The sequence below is a fragment of the Pan troglodytes genome, chromosome 16, assembly GCF_028858775.2.
Source record: "Pan troglodytes isolate AG18354 chromosome 16, NHGRI_mPanTro3-v2.0_pri, whole genome shotgun sequence".
NCBI classification, from domain to species: domain Eukaryota; kingdom Metazoa; phylum Chordata; class Mammalia; order Primates; family Hominidae; genus Pan; species Pan troglodytes.
Window position 1 is genome coordinate 86,969,182 of NC_072414.2, and position 25,084 is coordinate 86,994,265.

At 37.9% G+C, this 25,084-nt stretch overlaps 1 long non-coding RNA gene across 1 annotated transcript; it reads right to left on the minus strand.

Moving 5' to 3' along the window:
- Positions 1–1,555: 1,555 nt before the first annotated feature.
- Positions 1,556–18,324, minus strand: LOC107968430 (uncharacterized). Its single transcript, XR_001709601.2, has 2 exons — positions 18,227–18,324; positions 1,556–1,970 (listed from the first exon to the last, which is right to left on the minus strand). It is a non-coding gene; the product is annotated as an uncharacterized LOC107968430 (long non-coding RNA).
- Between the last annotated feature and the right edge of the window lie 6,760 nt (positions 18,325–25,084).

A 25,084-nucleotide genomic window follows, 5' to 3' on the forward strand; every position in this document is an offset into this window, starting at 1 on the left:
GCTTTATTTTCAGTGATTTCTTGGGTGAGTAAAATAACATTTCACTCAAGAGTTAAAAGGGGTCAGTTTGGGTCTTGTCAGGGGTGCTTTGGAACTTTCTTGCTGACCTGGAATTAGTGCACGTGCACCTGAGTGCTACTCCAGCCACCCAGCACACCATAAAATATGTTTTCCGCTACAGTGATATTGCTGGCAGTGCATAAAACAAATGGACTGGGTCAGAAATAGTCAGACTCCACCTTTAAATGGATTCTTCTGGATGTATGTTACTTTGGAGAGCACTTTCGAAACATTCTTCTATTAAGGTTTTCATTATGATTTTAACTCCTGTCTACAGAAGCTATTCGTTAATTCAATTAGTCCTTATTGCCAACCTAGAGGGTGAGTTCTATATTGTAAGCCCCAATGCACAGACCCAGAAACTGAGGTTCAGAAGCTTTGACATCTTGCCCCAGGTCTCTTAGATGTTAGTAGCTAATCTGGGATGCAAACCAGATGCCTGAATCAAGTCTTTGTTCTCTTCATTCTGCTGCACTGGCTCGTCTGACTTGAAATTGCATCAGTTAGGGTTTGGGTTCAGCTGCATACAAAAAAATCCGAGTGGCTGCCAGTTAGACTAAACAGAGATTTATTTTTCTTCCATATAACAATAAATTCAGACATAAACAGTCTGAAGCTGGTGGAAAGAAAATGCTTTCTGGTTTCCCAGTATGATTAGGCACATGAAGGCAGTTGCAATTCCAGCCCTCATGACTGTAATCCAGACTGCAGAAAGGAGTTAGAAACAAGAAAATCACGTGGCACTTACATCAGGAAAGCAAAGTAGTTTTCAGAAATACACAGAAATGGCCAGAAATGTGTCTCACATGATCATTGCTGGTCATCTAATCTCCCTAGAAAAGTAATTTTTATCTTATAACATTGCTGCCCCAACAAAATAGAGATTCTCTCAGTAAAAAGGAATGAAGGAATGGATTTTCTATTAGTACCCAGAGAAGTATCTGTCTCCAAAAATATCTATCTTTCCACTTCAAAAATAATCAAATGTTTTCTTAGGGCATTTTTGTCCCAAAGCATATTCCCACCCCTTGTTTTATGTTCCTCAATTTAGAGCATGAACACTTGCTGGCTGACCCATGGTCCCTTTGGCTGAATGTCAGCCAGCTGTAAAAGGACTATGTATATGAAGACCACACCAGCTAGAGGCTTAACTCAAGGTTTCATTGTTTTAAAGGACTTAATATTCTTCTAGTTTATACAGAATCTCACTGGGTAAAGTTGCAGAAAAAAATTCTAGAATAGAAGAGAAGAGTTTGGAATATGTAATTCAACTATTTCTAAGTAATAGAGAAAGGCAACAAAAATGTCAATATTACAGGCATCAAATACTTTAGCTAATCAGGTAATGTTATCGAGTTGGAAGCTGACCCTATCACCATAGGTATCTGTTTTCCTAAGTTACTCATCTTAACCGCTGATTCACACTGTTCACCCTCCCACTCGGCAGTGGAAATTAAATGGCTTGTGATTCACAATCTCAGCCTTAGAGAAGAGATTTGTAATAACAGATGTTTATAATGTGCCTCTAGTTTCCCTTGGCCTTCTCTTCCTCCTCACTAAATCCCTCATTCTAGACCATGGAATTTTACAAGGGACTTGATGTCCTTGGGTCTTGCTGAGACAGAAGATATTCACAAAGGCTTGGACGAAAAGCTTCTCAGCCATCAAATTGGCTAATTCATTCCAGATTATGCTGAATGTAAGCTCTCCAGACGAAGAAACCATCATCTAACACAGGGGTGAGGTGGGGCACGGTGACGGGAGGATCAGATGAAGAGGAGTCAGCAGTAATAACGGAAAAGGAAGGCCCAGGGTGATTGGAGAAAAGCCAGGACAGTGTGAGGACTCCAAGCCCAGCATTAGAACTTCAAGAAGAATGGAGAGGTCAACAATGTCAAATTCTCCAACATCTGAGGAAGAGAGCAAGATGAAAGCATTGGGTTTAGAAATGTGAATGTAATTGATGAGCTTGCTAAGGTAGTTTCAGAGGGACAATAGTGAAAAAACAAAAAGATAAAGCCTGTGCTCGGTAAAAATTTAGAGAAAAGGAAAATTTAAAGTAGGGACTTCGGTGCCTGACTGGTCATTTTTTGAAAGGCCTCTCGGTGAGGGGAAGGAGAAAGAGATAATTGGAGCCAGAGGGACATGCAAGGTTGGTGGCATTTGTTATTAAGACCATATCAGCTAGAGGCTTAAACCCACGGTTTCATTGTTGGGTTTCATAGTATGGTAAAATCTTGTGTGTGGTTTTAGTCTATGGGAAAGTAGTCAATTAAGACTAGGAATAGAAATGTGTTTACAAGCAAATGGAACAGGAGCTGAAGGAGATGACACCCTGAATTAAAATTTAATTAATATCACAGAGAATGCTTTTCTATCATGGTTTCATTAAACACAGAGACTTCACTTCTAAATATTCAAATACACATATATACATACACATACACACACACCTTTATACAAACTGTAAGTGTGTGGAGTGTTAGAAACCTCACTGTGTAAAAACTGAAACTATAACATGGGAAATGTAGAAAGGTGATTATTTAGATAAGAATGCATATAATAATAAAAGTAACACATTTTACGGTTTCTTTAAATGTTTATTCATCCCTCTACACAATTAAATAGCATGTGTTTTAGACATTTTTATTATTTTCCATTTTCCAGCTGTACATACCATGAGAGATATAGGTTCTATAACTATTTGGAGCTATACAAATAGAAAGAGGAATAAGAAAATGTTATGTCCTCTCTCCTCTTTAAAAAAAAAATTCTGTTTTGAAAATTTTTCTTTTTTTGAAAAAATTTTTTTGAAAAATGTAAGGTTGATTTAGTGAGTACATATGCATTTGGAGGTGATATGTCTATTCTCAATGGTCGTTTTTAAAATTTTCCTTTTCTTCAATGTCCTGATGTTTTACTCCATGTCCAGTCCGGCACTGTCTCTAATTGTTGTATGTTTCAGTCGCATGCCTGTCACATATGAGGAGCAACTCCTTTGTAAAACGGCAAGACATTACCTTTTCTTTTTTTTTGTCTTTGAGACAGAGTCTCACTCTGTTGTCCAAGCTGGAGTATAGTGGCGTGATCTAGGCTCACTGCTACGTCCACCTCCCAGGTTCAAGCAACTCTCCTGCCTCAGCCTCCCGAGTAGCTGGGATTACAGGCACCTGCCACCACCCCCGGTTAATTTTTATTTATTTATTTATTATTGTTATTTTATTTTTTTTAGTAGATACAGGTCATGTTGGCCAGGCTGGTCTTGAACTCCTGATCTCAGGTGATCCACCCTCCTTGGCCTCCCAAAGGGCTGCATCGCCTTTTCAAAATACCCTTTCCCCATTCCCTCTTTCAGCCCTCCCATTCTCTTCCCCGTATTACTTGATTTCACACTTACATTCTCCATCTCGGCATTTACACGGGATCCTTGATGTGGATCTTTCAGTCAAGTCACTAATGCATTTATTACATATGTCTAATTTGCCATTTCATCTATTAACTCTATTAACTACTTTCATTTTATTTTAAGAACTATATGCTACAATTATAATTCTACTTCATTCCTTTTCCCGCGTTTTATCACTTAGTGTTGCTATTTTTAGTGTGGTGATTTATCCTTCATTTATTGTTTTAAACCTTTTTAAGGCTCTTTTATAACTTTAAGTATTCTAATTTTACTTCTTGGAGTTCTAAAGGTTGTTTGTTGTATTTTTTGGTTCTTTACCTTGGAAGAGTTTTTATTTATCTATTCTGTTAGTTTGTTTATTTATTTATTTATTGAGATGGAATCTCACTCTGTCACCCAGGTTGGAGTGTAGTGGTGCCATCTTGGCTCAGTGTAACCTCCGCCTCCCAGGTTCAAGCAATTCTTCTGCCTCAGCCTCCAGAGTAGCTGGGACTACAGGTGTGTGCCACCACATCTGGCTAACTTTTTGTATTTGTAGTAGAGATGGGGTTTCACCGTGTTGGCCAGGATGGTCTCACTCTCCTGACCTCGTGATCCACCTGCCTCAGCCTCCCAAAGTGCTGGTGTTACAGGTGTGAGCCACTGTGCCCAGCCCTCTGTTAGTTTTTTTAAATTGTGGACTCAACTTCAACCATAATTTGTTTTTCCTCTGTGTGATTCTCAAGAAAAGTTAGCTATAAGTTTTAGTTTTTCAGAAAAGGAGGATGGAAACATAAGGATCAGTCATTTGCCTAACAGAAGAGAAAAATATATCTATCTCATAGGTTTACTCAGAGGCCGGAGGGAGCCTGTCTACTCTGTTCTTCACACTGATAGTAGAGTGATCACGCAAAAATTGGTTTTGTTTGTCTAAGTCCATTCAGGCTACCATAACAAAATACATCAGACTGGGTAGCTTACAAACAACAGAAATTTATTTCTCACAGTTCTGACTGATGGGAAGTCCAAAATCAAGGTACCAGCGGATTTGGTGTCCAGTAAGATCCTGCTTCCCGACTCAGAAAGGATGCACTCTCCCTGTGTCTTCCTCTCTGTGGGCCAACTGAGCTCCCTCAGGCCTCTTTTGCTTGTTTTGTCTGGTTTTGTTTGTTTGTTTGGGGTTTTTTGAGACAGGTTCTCACTGCTATTGTCACCCAGGCTGGAGTACGGTGGCATAATCACATTTCAGGCTTCTTTTATGAAGGCTCTAATTTCATTCATAAGGGCCCCACCCTCATGACCTAATAACCTCCCAAATTTTGGTGGGACACAAACATTCAGACCATAGCAATGTTACAACCCTGTAGTAACCTTTAGGATAAAGTACAAAGTTTCTTCCTCTATGATCCAAATAGACACTGGATAGCACCTTGCCAAATCATTTGTTTGTACTGGGCATGCAACTAAACCACAATTCCTAGCCCATTTGCATCCTGGTGGGCCCTTGTGAACTAGTTCCCATCAATTGAATTGTGTTTAAGTGATAAGTGCCTCTTGTAAATCAAGGCAATTAAAGCATGCATACCTTCTCTGTGTAGCTCTCCCCACCCCAGGCCCTGTGACTATATGGCTTGGGGTGAAGTTTTCTTTTTTTTTTTGCCCCTAGACAGGGTCTCGCTCTGTTGCCCAGGCTGGAACGCAGTGGCACTATCTCAGCTTACTGCAGCCTCCGTTTCTAGGATATAAGCAATTCTCGTGCCTCAGCCTCCCGAGTAACTGGGATTACAAGCGTGTGGCACCACACCTGGCTAATTTTTTGTATTTTTAATAGAGAGGGGGTTTTGCCATGTTGGCCAGTGTGGTCTCCAATACCTAGCCTCAAGAGATCACCTGCCTCAGCCTCCCAAAGTGCTGGGATTACAGGCATGAGCCACCATGTCTGGCAGAGCTGAAGTTTTCTATCTACTATCACCACTGCTATATCAGACTATGATATGTGTAAGCTAGTATAAACTTTTTTTTTTTTTTGCTATGCCACTGATATTTGAGGACTTATTTGTTACTGCAGCATAGTCTAGCCTATTGGCCCTCTCTGATACGCTTCCTGCCTAGTTCCCCAGTCTCATTGTTATCTATTTACCTCTTGTATATTACATCCTCAGCACTTTCGCATTCTTCAGTTTCTCAAATACATTTGTCATTTTATACTTTGGCACTTTCGCATATATTTTTCCTGCATTGGGGATACTCTTTCTAATACTCTTTGGCTAATTTGATCTTCAATTCTCAGATCATGTACCAATTCCTCAGGCAGGTGTTCTTTGTTCTTGATTCTAAATCGTGTGCTTTCATTGATCTTCTCTTCCACAGAACACTATTCTGTTTCCTAATAACAATTTGTCCAGTTGTTAATTATGTGTTTCATTGTACAATGTCTCTCTTCTCTCATTAGTCTGCATACACCATATACGGTAAGGAAAAGAACTATTTTGTTCATTACTACTTACGTGACCCAAGATAGAGACTTAATGTATGTATTTATTAATATTTGTTAACAACAAAATGCATTTGTTGTTGAATGAATGAACTGCTCACGTCAACCTCTTGCATTTGCTAAGCCCCTAGATAAAGAATGTCTGCTATGCATTATTATGTGAAATGTGAGGTGAAAAGTATTTTGAGCACAGATAAATTAGTTAATATATGTAAATGTCGTTTGAAAGCTCTCCTGTATAAAGCAAATTATCTTCACCAATTATATAAAAACTAAACTGTACAATCTTGAAGACATGCATAGTAATGTCCTTTCAATAGATGATGAATAATGATAATAGCTTCATGCCATAGAGTCTTCCCTGAACAGAGAAAAACAAATATATACGTATCTAATACATAGTATTACATACATAAAATAGATTTCATCATTGATTACATGTTCATCATTTTATCTGTCATATCAAGAGCAATTCGAAAACACACTTTTTTATCTTCTTTATATCTCCGGAAATTGTCATCACAGTGTTTATCACATAGTAGATGCTCAATAGGTTTTACAAAAAATAAATGAATGGTTAAATGCATTCATTTTCATCTGATTAATGAGTGTCTTTATGGCTATGAGGTGTGGTGACCTCTACACAAATCAAAGATAAACAATAACACAAATTTAATTTTAGAACTTCATTTTCTTTAAGTAATGGCTCATCTACAGGCTTCTAGTAGGATATGATGATTTAATAGGTAAAAATGTCATGAGACTAAGAGGTTTCTGAGACTCTGAATCAAGTCCAGGCAAACATAAATAACAATGAAATGATAATACAGTGCATGACCTGTTTGATATTCTTATTACTGCTCTGTAAAATTCCATGAGTAGATTTATACTGCAGTCATCCCAAGCCAACGTTGACATCTTGACAATTGGTTTCAGTCTTTACTGTAATTGTGTCACTCATTAAAACATGCAAGATAATGCTGCTTAATCAGAAAACCGTTGCTTTTTTGAAATACACGCGAGAGCTACTTTTTCCACTGCCAGATCAGTTGCTTCTGCTAATACAGAAAAACAGATACACAATGAGACCATTTTGATATAAACCTGAAGGATTGATTAAAAAAGGTATTCAATGTAGGGCCACTCTGGCTTTTGTTCCCTTGAAAATAGAGGGAAAGTGACATATGTTGAACAAAATAAAAAGAAAAATAAGAAAGTTGTCCTTAGAGTCAAATCCAGCTTTTGAAATAAAAGTTTAATTAGCAAGTGTAGGACTCAAGGTGAAAATCTAAAGCCCCAAATTCTCAGGAGTTTCAAAGAGGGCTTTCTCTCTCTCTCTCTCTCTCTCTCTCTCTCTCTGTGTGTGTGTGTGTGGTGTGTGTGTTTGTGTTTAATAATGGCTTACAAGTCAAACACAACAAACGGAAACTTGAAACCTCACACCCAGGTTTACTCCCTGTGCCTGAAACTGATGGATGTGTGTCACCGTGAGGAGATAAACTTATTTCTCATTGTCGACCTCATTCCTGTCTAGATTGTGGATGTAAGAAAGGTCCAGAGTTGAGAGAATAGGAAAACAAAGGCCCAAACGGCAATCAAATATTAATATATTGACCAGAGGGAGGGGCTGGGGTACTTCGCTGTCAGGCTGATTAGCTCTTTGTAAACAAAACAGCTTTAAACTCCTGCTTCACATTGTTAACTAATCTGGTGGCTGACCTTGTTCCCATTTCTGGGGCTGGGGGAGGCCCTCGCTGTCTGGAGATGATCTGACCAACAGTCATAACAGGGACCTGGGCTCCCCTTAGGGGGCCCCACTCTCTTCAGGGTGATTGTTTCCTGGTGCCTTAAACTCCTGACCCAGTCCAGCTTTTAATTCATTATTCATCAATTTTCTTAGTCCACTTAAAAAAAAAAAAGTGGTAGGGTTGCTGCTCAAATAAGAGGGAGTGGAGGGTGGGGAGTAGGGAGAGTGGCATTCTGGAAAAAAGGACAACCCTGTCAAAACATGACAGCCGATCCAATGCCTGCTTTATACTATTCACAGAAAATGCCAAATTCTGCAAATAGTAACCACATGTACATTGGCTTCACAGACTCAATGTTCTGCGGCAAAATGAGACGTTCTTTATTTTAGTGTGTCATCAAAGGCGATGAAAATATCATTCTAGCCTTCTAGGCTTAACCCTGTGGACTCTCGATGACTAGAAGTTTAATATGAGCAGCGCACACACCCAGTCAGCGTGAGCAGCAGCCCTGGCCCACGCAGGTCCCCCGCACGGAAAGGAGACTCGATTCACAAATCTGTTACCCGGACATTTTTATTCATAGCCACGAGATCATTACAGCGACAAGCCCACATCTGACGTTTATGATCTTGTTCGCTTTGCCAAAGTGGAGGAGGGGGGCAGACAGCTTGGGGAATCTACAGCAGGAGGGAAATGGCACCACTCAGACTCCTGCAAGCTCGTCAGCCACTGCAGGGATTCTGAAGACCTTTCTTCTCGTCCAGGCTCCGCTGGCTGGTGCCTTCCAGGTTTTCTTTGGATGCATGAGTACGAGCTTGTTAGCTCAAATCTGTCGTGCAATTGTCCTTTTTGTGTGCCTGGCTGGATTCCCTCGCACTAACATTTAAAAAGAGCCCATGCACAGAACTGAACAGGGGATAAAGATTTTGTGCACGACAGACCTGACTCAACCGCAACCAGCTGGCGCTTCTGCTGGGCTCTACTCTTGCCTAGGAATGCTTCTAGCACCTTCCGCATGACCATTGGCTCTAAAGATGCCTCCTGTTTATCTTCTCCTCCTTAACAAATAGTCTCTGTAGCGGCTGCAGTAAATCTCTTTCAATCTGGAGGCAACAGCCCTTGGGTGTTTGTCCTTTTTCCTCCCTCCGCTTCTCCCCCCTCAGCCTGCGTGTGTCTTTGACAATAATTGTCTTTGACAATTATTTCAAAATGTCCGTACTTTTGGCTTCTTGATGACAAACAAAAGAGCCCGTAAAGTGCAAGGAAACTTCTCTCTATTTCCATTCAGACCGCAGTACACAGGCAAGGCAGCAGGTCCCGGGGAAAGGGGCATTTGCCTGCTCTGTTTCCCAGTTGAGGGGCAGGTAATAAACGGCAGGGGCTTCTGCCTACAGCCATCACGACACAGGACCCAACTCATTCTTCTTAATGGCAATAAATAAATGACGGAAGTTTTAGCCACCAGACTAGTGAATTGGTGGTTAAGCCTCAGGCTTTTATCTCCCTGACCCCTGTTTGAACTCAACCTTGGTTCCTAAGTGCAGGGCAGACAAAGTGGGGTGGGAGGAGTGTTTCTTATCGACATGAACACCCCTTCCAGCTCAACATAAAGAAATACGATGCCATGTGTGTGCCTGTGGCTCAGAGCAAAAGAGGGTAGGGAAGGATTTGTTGGGACAAAGTGAGAAGAGACTTAAATACCAGCTACTATTTCTGGATGTCTATCCCATAGCTTAAGAGTTTAATAGAGAACGTATTAATGAATTCCACTAGCATTTATAGAGGGAGGGGATTATCAGTTGTCTGCGAGGCCCTGTGCACACACAGCTGGAGGTAGAAGTTTAAAAAGACCAACTGAGGAAGTTGGAAATGGGGAAGCCCAAAGCTGACACTAGCCCAGGTGAATATGTATTGAACCATGAATATGTCAATCACTGTGTTAAAACACTTTGTGTGCATTATTTCACTTTCTTCTGTTTATCTTCTCCTCCTTAACAAGTTGTTGGAATCCTCACAACAACTTTACGAATCAGGTACTCTTGTTTTCTAATTTTACAGATGAGGCAGTTGTGATTTAGAGAAGTGATGTAATTTATCCTAGGTTACATGCGTGGAAAATGAAGCCAGGATAAAAACCCTCATCTAACTCTGTATTATATCACTTTCATGAAAAAAAGTGCTTACTGCATGAGGTTCTCTAGTTTGATAGATGATGACTCCATTTCCCAGTCAAGATTCCATATGCATATTCTGGCAATTCCGAATGTATTCATGAAAACTGTGGGTCTGACTGTTCGAGATTAAGATACTATCTTTATGCGGTCCATTTTCTTATCTGAAAAATGAGCATGATGATAATGATCTTCAGTGTCTCTTGGTCTGATAGTTTTCAAAATGGTTTAGAGAATAAATGCCTCTATGGAAACTAGGTTTGGATGCCTTCTTGGCGATAACTGTTCACCATGCCTTCCAGCAAGATTCCCAAGTACTTTGCCTAAGCCAGGCTTCCAACATTGTGAGTAACATGTTGAGTTCTAGAATAGTTCTATCCTAATTAGGTACACAGTACTACTCTAAATAGGAATAAGGCAAAGGGTGAATGTTGTTTCATAGTGGTTGCTAAGGTGGATGATCAAGAAACATTGATCATGTGGGATAGTGTACGTATTTGATGCCACAGATATGCTTTCTGGTTTAATAGTTAAGAGCAAGTAGGCATCTTAGGCATTTATATGTTTGTTTTATTTTATGCCAAGGGAAGGCTTGGATAACTTGGATGTCAGAAGATCTCCTGTCATGTTCCCAGCTACTGTCCTAGAAACCAATCTACCCGTTCCATTAAGACAGACCTCTGGGCCGGCTGCGGTGGCTCACACCTGTAATCCCAGCACTTCGGGAGGCCAAGGCGGGCAGATCACCTGAGGTCGGGAGTTTGAGACCAGCCTGACCAACATGGAGAAACCCCATGTCTACTAAAAATACAAAAATTAGCCGGGCATGGTGGCAGACGCCTGTAATCCCAGCTACTCGGGAGACTGGGGCAAGAGAATCTCTCGAACCCGGGAGGCGGAGGTTGCAGTGAGCTGAGATCACACCACTGCACTCCAGCCTGGGCAACAAGAGTGAAACTCCATCTCAAAAATAAAATAAAATGAAAAAAAAAAGAACCCTCTGGATCTTCTGGATCTAGACTGTGGTTGTATGGTTGTCTGAGTAAGACCAATGTAGGTATGATTCGCCTAAGCAACCTACCACAAGTTAGAAAAGAGCAGCCGTTAGGCACAAAGACCCAAGTCTTAGGGAGTCTTTGAAAGGAGAAACCAAAAAATACCTGGGTATGTTACTTAGGAATTATAACATGCCCAGGTGTTTCATTGCCCGATGGAAAAGCCTAGCCATCTTGTGTCCCAGCTTCAGTTTACTCCCATTCCCTTTATCCCAACAAAATTACCCCTAACCATGCCTCCCATTTTAGCTTCCCAGGTTGCTGCTTTCTCTCTCTCTTTCCTTAAGGTTCACATCTGACTCTCCTCTAAAGTATGGATTAAGACCCACATTATCCCTTTGCCTGACTGATTCTGTGGACTATGAGACACGATGCTATGACAGGAAGTACTCGGGCTTGAAGTTAACTGCACTACAGGTTGAATCCTGAAATCCTGACTCAGTAGCATTTTGTCTTTGTCTCCTTTGCCGAGTTTTCTAGCTTCATAAAAATGTCAATTCCCCCATCTCCCAAAGGCAGGGAAAAACTGAAATTACATAGATAATATCAGATTACATATCTAGATGGACTTGGAGTTGGTGCTCATTAAATGTGAATTCCTCACTGTTTATATGCACACCTTGTTTTATTGCACCTCACCTTATTGCGTTTTGCAGATACAGCATGTTTTTTACAAACTGAAGGTTTGTGGCAGCCTTGCATTGAACGACTCCATTAGTGCCATTTTTCCAAAACCATGTGCTCATTCTGTGCCTTAGTGTCAGCGTTTTTAACAATAAATTATTTTTTAATCAAAGTGTGTACTTTTCTAGATATAATGCTGTTGCACACTTAATCGACTACAGTATAAAATAAACATAGTTTTCATATGTACTGGGAAACCAAAAAATTTGTGTGACTCTTTATTGCAATATTTGCTTTATTGCAATATTTGCTTTGTTGCAATGATCTGAAAGCAAACCTGCAGTACCCTGAGGTCTGCCTGTCAATGCAGAGCTTACAGATGCACCTTCTTTTGCTCTCCACTTCCTCTATGAAAGAAATGCAGAATGTTTTTCTTCTATGCCACTTACTATGGGAATCAGGCACTTAATAAACACTGCTAATCAACAGGATGGAAGAATTAACTAATAAATCCCTTCACAGAAGCATGCCAAGTTTTACATGATGGCCAATACGTGACCTCCTTGGGAGACAGGGCAAAAAACTGAAGTTTCTCTTATTGGGGAAAGTTTCTTCACTCTTCTTCTTCTTCCTCTAGTAATAATAATATAATTAATTAGCATGGAAACTTCTTTTAAAAAGCTTCCATACACACTGATGAGAAAAATAAGTTTACTAGGAATAAAGCAGGGTCCAGAAGTATGAAAGTATTTATTTGAATGGTTTCATTCCCCACCCCAGGGAGGGTAACTGTCATGCAGGATTGGTCTGGATAAGTAAGCTAAGGGTTGAAGTGAGTTCAAAAGAGCTGAACCAGGCTGGAAACACAAACGCAAGCTGTGAACATCACCTGGAGGAGCTCAAAGCACTTCAGTTCTGGTTCTTTTTCTAGACTTTAGAAGAACAAAGGTCACGAAATTTATTATTGGCAAGACTATAAATGTCTAATAAAAATTACTTGATTATGAGCTTTTTTTTTAAATTTCAGGTTTTACACAAATACCTAAGCAGAGAGTCTTAGATTTTTTCTTACTTTGAACATACTCCCCCATTTTCCTGGCAATATATTTCCATGTTTCTTCAAAAAGCCATTCAAGAGTACTTTAAGTAACAGTTTTAAACCTCCCCCTGTTAAGAAAATATATAAAATTGCTTAAGAGAAATGAGATTGCTTTCTGGCTCCTGTAACAATTGGGGATGATGTTTAACAGCAGAAACCAAATGGGAGTGCTCAGTCTAAATTCTGCACAGCCATGTCAACAACCAAATTCCTAAGAATTTCTTCCTCATTGTCCCAGTGAGGCCACAGCAGGATCAGCTACTGGATGGGCTTTTTGGACACCACCCACCCCCGGCAATTTACAGCTAGCAAAGAACTGTAGATGGAGTGACAGCTGCCCATGCCAACACAGTCACACAGGACAGGGCAGCTTTCCTACACCTGACTGGGCCTCAGCCTCATGGACAGGAGTGACATTACAGAATGTGCAAGGTCTCCAAACAGCCCTTCTCCTCCAGGTCACATTGTCACCATTTTTGCTTGTGCCAAAGTCCTTCCCAGATGTCTATGCAACGGAAGTAAAATTTATACTCGTGCAGCCTTAAAATGCTGACATTCCATGTTTACAGGGATTGTTTACTCAGAAAATTAATCAGTTACGGTTTTAAATTTTAATTAAATAATGTTTTCCGGTGTTATTGCAAAACAGGCAAAAGCCCATAAAATGTATGTTTGACTGCTGTTGTGTGTTGTCTTTGGATCAAGGCACAGTCTTGAGATCAATCATGCATGATATTTTTGTAAACTTTTAACAGGACAAACTTTCACATAAATTTGGTTCATTAAAAAATATCCATCAAAATAAAAGTCATTCTGAGAAACTCTCTGGAATTTCCTTTTTCTTTCTAATCGGCAACAAATGATTTTGTACTTGTCCTGTAAATAAAAATATGGGAGGGAGGTAAGCAGACACTCAGTTGTGCAATAGACTGCTCTTTGCCAATGAACCAGAAGTAACTTCATAGGAAGTTATCCATTCCACTCACATATTGGTCAAGAGAGAATTATTGGTCCGGTGAACATTGGCATGGTGAAAATATTTTGGTTCCAGATGGTGATGTGTGCGAGGCATATTCTTAAGCTTTCTCTTATATTTTTCCATTTTATTTCTTCTTTACCTTGTTTTATTTATCTGATTATAAAACAAATACGTGATTCTGATACAAACAAGGAGAAAACTACATGAATTAAGAGTTTTAATAACCTCCCTCTTAATAAATATGATTAACACATCTCTCTATTTTTGTCAGTGCATCTACTAACATCATTTATGTATTTATTTGCATAAAACTGTTATAAATGCCAAATAGCTCACCAAATGTGCATAATCTTTGTCCACGGAGGCTCAAAATCTAGTGCTAAAACTACTGATAATAGTTACTATAATATCTCAAGTTAAAAGAATATATACTAGCCAGGAAAATTTGCAAAATCTTAAAACCAAATTGATTTATCACAGAATATTTACCAGTATAAAAAGTATAATATTACATCTGTTTTATGTTATATATTGCTTAATGACTCTATTTTTAATTTAGTTTTCTTATGTTTTCTTTTTTGTTTTCGTTTTGTTGTTGTTGTTTGAGATGGGGGTCTTACTTTGTTGCCTAGACTGTAGTACAGAGGCATGATTATAGCTCACTGCAGCATCAAACTGCTGGGCTCAAGGAATCCTCCTGCCTCAGCCTCTCAAGTAGTTAGAGCTATAGGTGTTTGTCACCATACTTGGCTAATTTTTTTAAACTTTTTTTTTTGTAGAGATAAGGTCTCACTATGTTGCCCAGGCTGGTCTTGACCTACTGGCCTCAAGGGATCTTCCTTCCTCAGACTCCCAAAGCACTGGGATTACAGGCATGAACCACCATGCCCAGCCCTTTTTAAAGATTTCGCAGTGTATCCTAGAGCTCTTCTAAGGGCAGTACACATAGCACAACGTCATTCCTTTTCAATATAACCTATAATACCATTGGATGAGTCCTCTAGTCATGTCTCTACCTTTTGAAAAATAAATCTTTTCACATTGGCTACTGAGTCATTTGGACATGACCCTGGCAGTCTTTTATAATCTCCTTGATATCTGGTATAACAATATGTTCTAACACCATTTTGTATATTTCCTATGCCAGTCATGTAATCAGCCGTTTCTCATATTGAAAAATAAATCTTTTCACATTGGCTGCTGAGTCATTTGGACATAACCTTGGCAGTCTTTCATAGTCTCTTTGATATCTGGTATAACCATATGTTCTAACATCATCTTGTATATTTCCTACTCCAGTTGTGTAATCAGCCGTTTCTCCAAGATGAGCTGGTTCCTTCTAGTAGGGAATTGTACCTACAGACTGCAATCTGGGAGCTAGGAGTGCCCATTGTTACTGGGTTGATCATTGTGTCTGTTTAGTGGAAAAACTAAGAAAATGTTTTGTTTATAGGATAAAATCCATTAGGAGTTCTTATTAATACTTCCTATTCAAATTCAGGACTATGAGATTATTAGTGAACCTCATGTACTCTGTTTCACACCAAGACTTGTGATTTTTAAGATCAGTAAGGATGACAGGATTAGAATATCACTTACTTGTCTCTCTTTATTCCACATTACCCCCTAGATCTGTCTCAAAACAGCAATATTAACATGACCACCAAAAATATGATTAGTACTAACAGTTAACATCTTTTTGTAATGCGGTCCTTTTTGTCCTTAAGTTGTTCTCTAGAGATGCGTGCAAATTTTGTATTTTAACAAAAATATATTCTTACTGGATTACTACGTAATCTGGCAATATGTATTAAGCTTCTTCTAAAAAGACCTCCATATCCATTAATCCAGGAATTATACTTCTAAAACTTTAAAGCAACAATAAAAAAATCTGGACAAAACTTTATTTTCCACAAAAATTTCCTATTTATTAGAGGGAAAAAATAGATGTAGCTTTCTGTCCAAAAATACAAAAGTACTTAATTAAATTGTAATGATTCATCCCTTAGAATATTATGCATGTGTTACAAATAAGTGAGAATAAATAACCAATAGAACCAAATGATGTAAGCATTTTTGTAGAAGAGGAAGAAAAGCAGCAGAAGAATGACAAATGTAAAGATATGAATATACCCAAATTACCACTGGAGAGCACTAAAGAACAATCTGAGAATGTTAGACGAAGCCAGGGAGGGGCAGGGATAGGGGTGGGGGGATCAGGGGAGCTGCGGCTACCCATTCAAACATAATGGGCTAAGGTCTGAGCTAGTTGAAGATGTCAAAGCTATAAAATATTTTTCTTTTTAAATTTTAAACTTTTTATTGAGAAGTAATTTCGAATGCACAGAAAAGTTAGAAGAATTAATACAAAGAACACCCATATACCCTTTAGCCACACTGCCCATTCTTTACATTGTATATTATGTTTATCCCATTTGCTCTTTTTCTTTGTCCATGTTTGTGTATGTAGGCATATCTCTATATGTACCCATTCACAAAATATATATTTTATTTTTTTTCTGAACCATTTGAAGGTAAGTTACATACTTTATGGTGAATAACCTCTAAGTTGCTTGGTGTGTTTTTCTTAAGAATGGAGATATTATATCTAACTATAGTATAGTTATCAAATTCAGTAAATTTTACACTGTTTATTTTATTTAATCAGTTATCCATATTCAAATTTTTTCAATTGACCTTATTAATATTACTTACAACATTTTTTCCCTTCAGTGCAGGATCCAGATAGAGGTCAGGTATTGCATCGATCTGCCAGAGTTCTTCATATTCCTTATCTTGTGTATTGTATGCCATTAACATTTTGAAAAATACAGTCTTTGCCCTTTTTGATAGAAAGGGCCTCATTTTGGATTTTTCTGATTTTCCGTTATGATTATATTCAGTTTAGATATTTTAGGACAGTAGTATGTAAGAGATGTGCTTTCTCATGGTATCACATCTGAGGAAACCAATATCCATTTGTTCCCCATTGGTAATATTAGTTTACATTATCTGTTCAACCAGCTATTTGGTTTCTCCACTTTAAAATTATTCTATATATATTCAACTTAAAGTAGTCTGTGGGGAGCCATTTTAAAAATCAGGTAAATATTCTGATCCTTAACAAAATGTTACCTCTGATTTAGCAATAATTGATTGTCCTTGACTGATTTATTTTTTACTATAAGAATTGCTAAATACTGATGTGCTAACCCCAGCTCTCGCTCTCTCTCTCTCTCTCTCTCTATATATATATATTCATTTTTTTGAGATGGGATCTTGATCTGTCACCCAAGATGGAGTGCTATGGCACAATCTTGGCTCACTGTAACCTCCACCTCCTGGCTCAAGCCATCCTCCCACCTCAGCCTCCCGAGTAGTTGAGAGCACAGGCACACGCCACCATGCCCAGCTAGTTTTTTTTTTTTTTTTTTTTTTTTTGTATTTTTGTATTTTTGGTAGAGAAGGGATTTCACCATGTTGCTGAGACTGGTCTCAAACTCCTGAGCTCAAGCGATCCACCTGCCTTGGCCTCCCAAAGTGCTGGGATTACAGCATGTGAGCCACCATGCCCAGCCTCTTTCTATATATTTACCAATTAACAATTACTATTCTGCTGAACACGGATCCCTCTCATCTGTGCTATTTATTTGACAATTTATTATATGTATGAACTCATAAATCCTGATTTTTCAATGGCACATCATTTGTTCCTATACTTTATTATTTTAGATGCTGCAAGTGTTTTATAATTTACTAGGGGGAAACCACATCAAGTTGGCTTCAGTGTCCTTGTGATGTATCTGCAGTTGTTCTTTCCTTAAATACTTTTATTTACTTTTAAACATAAAAAAAGTTCTAGGCTCGGCTGGGTGCTGTGGCTCACGCCTGTAATCCCAGCACTCTACGAGGCCGAGGCGGGTGGATCAAGAGGTCAGGAGTTCAAGACCAGCCTGGCCAAGATGGTGAAACCCCATCTCTACTAAAAATAAAAATAAAAAAAAATTAAAAAATCCAAAAATTAGCTGGGCGTGGTGGCAGTCTCCTGTAATCCCAGTTACTCAGGAGGCTGAGGCAGGAAAATCACTTGAACCCGGGTGGCAGAGGTTGCAGTGAGCAGAGATCACGCCACTGCACTCCAGCCTGGGCAACAGAGTGATACTCCACGTCAATTAAAAAAAAAAACAAAGTTCTGGCCGGGCGCCGTGGCTCACGCCTGTAATCCCAGCACTTCGGGAGGCCGAGGCAGGCGGATCACGAGGTCGGGAGATTGAGACCATCCTGGCTAACATGGTGAAACTCCATCTCTACTAAAAAATACAAAAAATTGGCCGGGCGAGGTGGCGGGCGCCTGTAGTCCCGGCTGTGCGGGAGGCTGAGGCAGGAGAATGGCGGGAACCCCGGAGGCGGAGCCGGGCGAGGTGGCGGGCGCCTGTAGTCCCGGCTGTGTGGGAGGCTGAGGCAGGAGAATGGCGGGAACCCGGGAGGCGGAGCCTGCAGCGAGCCGAGATCGCGCCACTGCACTCCAGCCCGGGCGACAGAGCGAGACTCCGTCTCAAACAAACAAACAAACAAAAAAAAAACTAAGTTCTAGGCTCTTTTTGTACTTACCTTGTGAAGCTTCAGAACCATCCATTCTCCAAGGACCCCTGGGTTTTTTTACGTGAGGCATTGGAGGCCAGGGTATCAGAGGTAGGTATGCTAGTTGTGACTGAAATGTCTTTGTTGCGTGTGAGCTATGAACTCTTGGTACTAACAACCTGGCACTCCCTCCCAAAACAAAGATCCACATTGAGAAGAAACTGTCAGAAACATCTCCCTAATTGGACAAGGATGGTAGATATAAACCATCAAATAAATTGTCAGATTAAAACTGTGGAAAAGAACAGGGGAGGCAAACTTTTCAGAAGAGGCACATAATCTTATTACTTTATAGAAACAATAAAAGTGGTCTTTCTAGAACTATGAAGCTGGGTAAATTATGCATATGCAGACCTAGTATCCAAAAATTAAAGGTAAATTAGGTGTCTAAAACTTGAGCAATAGAAAATAATGGCTTTCAAATTCATAGATGTTGCTTATAAATTAAAGAAAATAAATAAAAGATTGTCCCTAGAGACCACAAAAAAATTCTAGAAAGATATGTTCACAAAGCAGATAAACGCTGATGTTTTAAAATGAGCTAAAAGGAGTAAACAAATTAGGAAAATGGTAGATGCTATGATACAACAATAAAAATTAAAATTAGATAAATTCAGAGATGAGGTGATATGAGAAAAAGATTTAAAAAGAGGTGACAGAAATTAAAAAATTGCAAAGGAAAAACAAATGTCAAAGAATTAGTAATTTTGAAAACACAAGAACAATTAAACATAACAAATAAGAACTTAAAAGAAGTATAAGATGAAGGATGAAAAAGAAAAAAATTAAGTTCAAAAAGATGTAAAGAGAGAAATACAAAGGATTTGAAACAAAAAGAAAGTAGGCTAAGAAAATCTAACATACATATGAGTCTTGAAATAAACCCAAAAATGCAAAAAAATTCAAAAAACTGGAATTCAAGAAAATGACCTAAAATAAAAGATTGCATATTAATATTTATATACATGTAATATAAATGATATATATCAATATCAATATTTATGTATAAAATATTTTATATATTACATATTAATATTTGTTTATAAAACGAATTAACAGCTATGACTATTGATGGTATCTTGTATGGGTACACAGTTCCCAGATTCTTTTTACCATAAAGTACCTACTTTTTTATTACTTCAAATCATAAGGTCCCAACATCAGGTAGGAAAAATAAATCATGCACAATTTGAGGTCATAGGGAGGATGCCAGGAATTTAGTGAAAAATTGGGAGGGTGATTAAGAGCTGAGGTTCAGTACCTGAGAAAAAATTTTCTGAGGAAGGAGTAAGGAGTCATTAGACATGAATAACTAAATATGGGATCTTGGCAAATATCTAGCTTCTTTGAATCTAAAGAAACATAGTTTTCTTATGAAACTGAGATTCAAATATTAACACATTTTGTCTATTTAATAGGATTGTTATGATGACCAAACTAGTTAATAAATGTGAAGGTGTTTTTTTTTTAATCATTTGGTTTATTATTTTCCAGCTTTATTAAGATAGGATTGAAAAATTAAAATTGTAAATATTTATGCTGTACAATGTGATGTTTTGTTACATGTTTACAGCATGAAATGATCACCACAATCAAGCTAATTAACATATCCATCACCTCACATAGTTTCCTTTTTTTTTTTTTTTTTTAAGATGGAGTCTTGCTCTGTCACCCAAGGTGGAGTGCAGTGGCGTGATCTCAGCTAACTGCAACCTCCGCCTCCCAGGTTCAAGCGATTCTCCTGCCTCAGCCTCCCAAGTAACTGGGACTACAGGCGACCACCCCCACACCGGCTAATTTTTGTGTTTTAAGTAGAGATGGAGTTTCACCATATTGGCGAGGCTGGTCTTGAACTCCTGACCTTGTGATCCGCCCTCCTCGGCCTCCCAAAGTGCTGAGATTACAGGCATGAGCCGCAGCGCCAGGCCAGTTTCCATTTTTGTGTGTGTGGTAATAATGTTTAAGATCTACTCTCTTAGCAAATTTTGTGCATACAAACAATGTGAAGGTGTTTTCACAAATATAAAAAAGCAAAAATTGCATTTTTGTTCTCACTAATTGCTAATTGTTATTCTTTTCATAACTCAAACAAAGATGTCTTTAAAAAGATATATGAAAATTCTACTTCTAAATAAAAAATAGATATGATATCTGGCTCCCTCTTCCAACACCAATCCAATAAAAATTTTTAGAGGAAGAATAACTAGAGAGAAATAGTGAAATTTTATTCTCAGATAGCAGAGTACTGTTTTGAAATGGTGTGTATGAGGAATCTGATTGATTTGCCATCCCCAGGTAGGAAGCATCCTGGCATAGGTATGACATATTGAAATAGGAATGGTAGTTCTGGAATTCTGATATCGTTCTTCTGTCATTGCCTTGGAACAAAATATGTCTACTGCCACATTTGTGGTAGCTCTGGGGGATGTCCTCAAGAGTTATATATTAGCTCAGCCTTGAACATAGCTGGGAAAAATGAGACAGAGGGAGTAACTAACTCCAAGTAGTAGGTTGTTTATACCATCCATCAAATACCCCTGGGCTAAAGAAACTTAATTTGAGATTATAATCTACAATTTTATTTACCTTTCCCAAAAAAGGATAAAGTCTTGCCTAAGCAGTTGGTTGTGGGAAGTGATATGATTGAGTGGTTCCTGGAGCCAGTCTTTATTCCATCACTTTTTGCTACTTTTCTTCTCCCCATTCTTCCAGTGACTTTATTGGGGCGGACTCACAATTGGGCCTGACTTTACACATTATGTATTACCTGACAGAGTATTTGATATTTCTAGGGGAAAATAGGCTCAAATGTTAATATGACAAGACATTTGAGGATCCAGTCTTTTTCAAATGAATATCAACTGAATGATGTATTTCATTAGAAGTAGATAAATAGGGAAAAAATTTAAAAGCAGATTAACACAATAAATGTACAAGAAAATATTAGCAATATGGGACTAAAATATTCAAATAATCAAGCAGAAACATTCAAAATGAAAAAATAATAGTTGTGATAAATAATTCAATAGACAGAATAAATGAGAATGATACATGAAGTAAAAATGATAAAATATCTAGAAAGAAATTTGTTGATAATAAAATAAAGCTAGAGAAAAAACAAAACAAAAACTAAGATGTGTTTCCCATAAACCAGAAGTAAAAAGACTTTATCATATTGCATTAGTCTGTTTTACACTGCCATAAAGACATACCCAAGACTTGGTAATTTATAAAGAAAATAGGTTTAATCGACTTACAGTTCCACATGGCTCCCCAGCCATGTAGAACTGTGAGTCCAATAAACGTCATTCTTTTGTAAATTGCCCAGTCTCAGGTATGTCTTTAATCAGCAGCATGAAAACAAACTAATACAGATTATTAATCTATTTTCAGATGAATAGTTTGCAAATATCTTTTTTCCATTCTGCGAGTTTTCTCAATTTGTTTTCTTTGCTGTGCAGAAGATTTTTAGTTTGATGTAATCCCAATTGTCTATTTTTGCTTTGATTGCCTGTGCTTTTGAAGTCTTACACAAAATATCTCTACCCAGACCAATGTCCTGGAACATTTCTCCAATGTTTTCTTTGAGTAGTTTCAAAATTTCAGGTCTTAGATTTAAGTCTTTAATCTATTTTAATAGTTTTTTTGTGTATGGTGAGATACAGGGGTCTAGTTTCATTCCTCTACATATAATTACCCAGTTTTCTCAGCACTATTTATTGAAAAGACTGTTCTTTTCTCATTGTATGCTCTTGGCACCTTTGTTGAAAATGAGTTGGTTGTAAATGTGTACATTTATATCAGGCTTCTCTATTTTATTCCATTGCTCTATGTGTCCATTGTTATGACAGTACCATGCTGTTTTGGTTGCCAGCACTTTGTAGTAAGTTTTTTTTGCTTGGTTTTTTTTTTTTTGTTGTTTTTTGTTTTTGTTTTTTTTTTGTTGTTTTTTTTGAGATGGAGTTTCGTTCTGTCACCCAGGTTGGAGTGCAGTGGCACGATCTCGGCTCACTGCCTGGGTTCACGCCATCTCCTGCCTCAGCCTCCCGAGTAGGTGGGATTACAGGCGCCCGCCGCCATACCCGGCTAATTCTTTTGTATTTTTTAGTAGAGACGGGGTTTCACCATGTTAGCCAGGATGGTCTCGATCTCCTGACCTCGTGATCCGCCCACCTCGGCCTCCCAAAGTGCTGGGATTACAGGTGCTAGCCACCGCTCCCAGCCTGTAGTAAGTTTTGAATTCAGGTAATGTGATGCCTCCAGTTTTGTTCTTTTTGCTCAGGATTGCTTTGACCCTTTGTGGTCTTTTGTGGTTCCATATAAATATTAGATTCTTTTTTTTCCATTTCTGTGAAGAATGCCATTGGCATTTTGAGAGCGATTGCATTGAATTTGTCAATTGCTCTGAGTAGTATCATCATTTAACAATAGTAAGTGTTCCAATCCATAATCATGGAATATCTTTCAATTTTTTTTGTGTGTACACTTCCATTTCTTTCACCAGAGTTTCATATTTTTTTAATGTAGATCTTTCACTTTCATTGAATTTACTTCTAGGTATTTTGTATTATCATAGCTATTGTAAATGAAATAGCTTTCTTGATTTCTTTTTCAGATTGTTCACTGTTGGCATATATAAATGCTACTGATTTTTTATGTTGATTTTGCATTCTTTACTTTAGGAATTCACATCAGTTTTAACAGCTTTTTGGTGAAGTCTTTAGGATTTTCTAAGTATAAGATCACATTGCCTGCCAATAAGGCTAATTTGATCTATTCCTTTCCAATTTGGATACCCTTTCATTCTATTGCTTAATCGTTCTGGCCAGGACTTCCAGTATTATGTTGAAAAATAGTGGTGAAAGTGGGCATCCTTTTTGGAAAAATGGGATGGAAATTATGTTTAATTGAATTTAAAGCTCATGCTTCAAAGTACACCATCAGGAAAGTAAAAATATAATCCAATAAATGTGAGAAAATATTGGTAAGTTATATATCTAATAAGGACTTGTAGCTAGAATATAATAGAACTCCTACAACTCAATTAAAAAAAAACTCCAAAGACCCCAAAATGGGCAAAGGATCTACATTGACATTTCTCTTTAAAAAGTTACATAAGAGTCAGTCGGGCGTGGTGGCTCACGCCTGTAATCCCAGCACTTTGGGAGGGCGAGGCGGGCGGATCACCTGAGGTCGGGAGTTCGAGACCAGACTGACCAACATGGAGAAACCCTGTCTCTACTAAAAACTACAAAATTAGCCGGGAATGGTGGCACATGCCTGTAATACCAGCTATTCAGGAGGCTGAGGCAGGAGAATCGCTTGAACCTGGGAGGAGAGTCTGCAGTGAGCCGAGATGGCACCATTGCACTCCAGCCTGGGCAACAAGAGTGAAACTCCCTCTCAAAAAAAAAAAAAAAAAGTTACACAAGAGTCAATTAGGATATAAACAATGATTAATATCATTAGGGAACAGCAAATCAAAACTACAGTGAAATATCATTTACAAACACAGAATGGATATAATTATAAAAGCAGAAAACAGCAAGTGTTGGTGAGGATGTGGAGAAATCAAAACCCGCACACACAGCTGGTGGGAATATAAAATGGCACAGCCATTTTGGAAAACAGTCTGGGGGTTTCTTACAAAATTGAACTTAGAATTAACACATGTCCCAGCAATTCTAATCTTAGATACATATCCAAGAAAAATTAAAATATATGTGTACACAAAATATTATACAGAAATATAAATAGCATTACTCATAATAGCCAATAATAGCCAATAATATTTGTGTAAACAACCCAAATATTAATCAATGAATGATTGGATTAACAAAGTATCGTATATCTAAACAATAGAATATCATTCAACTATTAAAAGAAATGAACTATTGACACACAGTGTGATATAAATGAATCTGAAAAAAATGAAGTATGTTAAGTAAAAAAAAGCCAAAAATGAAATACTACAAATGGTATAATTCCATGTGTATAAAATGTCCCCAAATGACAAATCTGTCAAAATAAGTAGTATACAAGTGGTTGTCTAGTGCTTGGGGGTGACAGAGAATAGGCATTGACAGCTATTGAGAATAGGGTTTTGGGGGCTATGAAAATATTCTAAAATTACATTATGATGATAGTTGTATAACTCTGTGAAGGTACTAAAAATTATTGAATTATAAGCTTTAAGTGGCTAAGTTGTATGGTTTATGAACTATATCTCAATAAACCTGTTATAAAACAGGTATACAAATATTATCAACTATCTGCTAGCAACTTAGAAAACTGAGATAAATGGACATATCTCTAGTAAAATGTGACTTATAGTTAATTCATGAAGTAATAATAAAGCTTAATTAGTCCCATGGTTTTTAAAGAAACTAAATAGTGATTTAAAATTTTCTCACAAGAAAACTCCAGACCTTGTGTACTTTAAAGTTGAGATCTACAAAAGCTTTAAAAATAAAAGGATTGTGGACCAATTTATTCTGAGTTCAGCATAAGCTTGTTACCAAACCCAAAAATATTATAGAAAGACAAAAAAACTGTAGAACCACACTTGTTAATAAATATAGATATGAAAATACTAAATATAAAAATTTTAAATTAAGTCCAACTCTGGAGAAAAGATAATACAGCAAAACCAAATTGGATGTATCCTATATATTAAGAATTACTCAACATTAGAAAATTCACTAATGTGATTCTTTTAATATGTTACCGTTACTGTAATGTATTTTTTAATACGTTACCATGTTACCACACATTAACATTTAATATATTACCACAGTAAGATATTAAAAGAAAAAAATCTGTAAACAA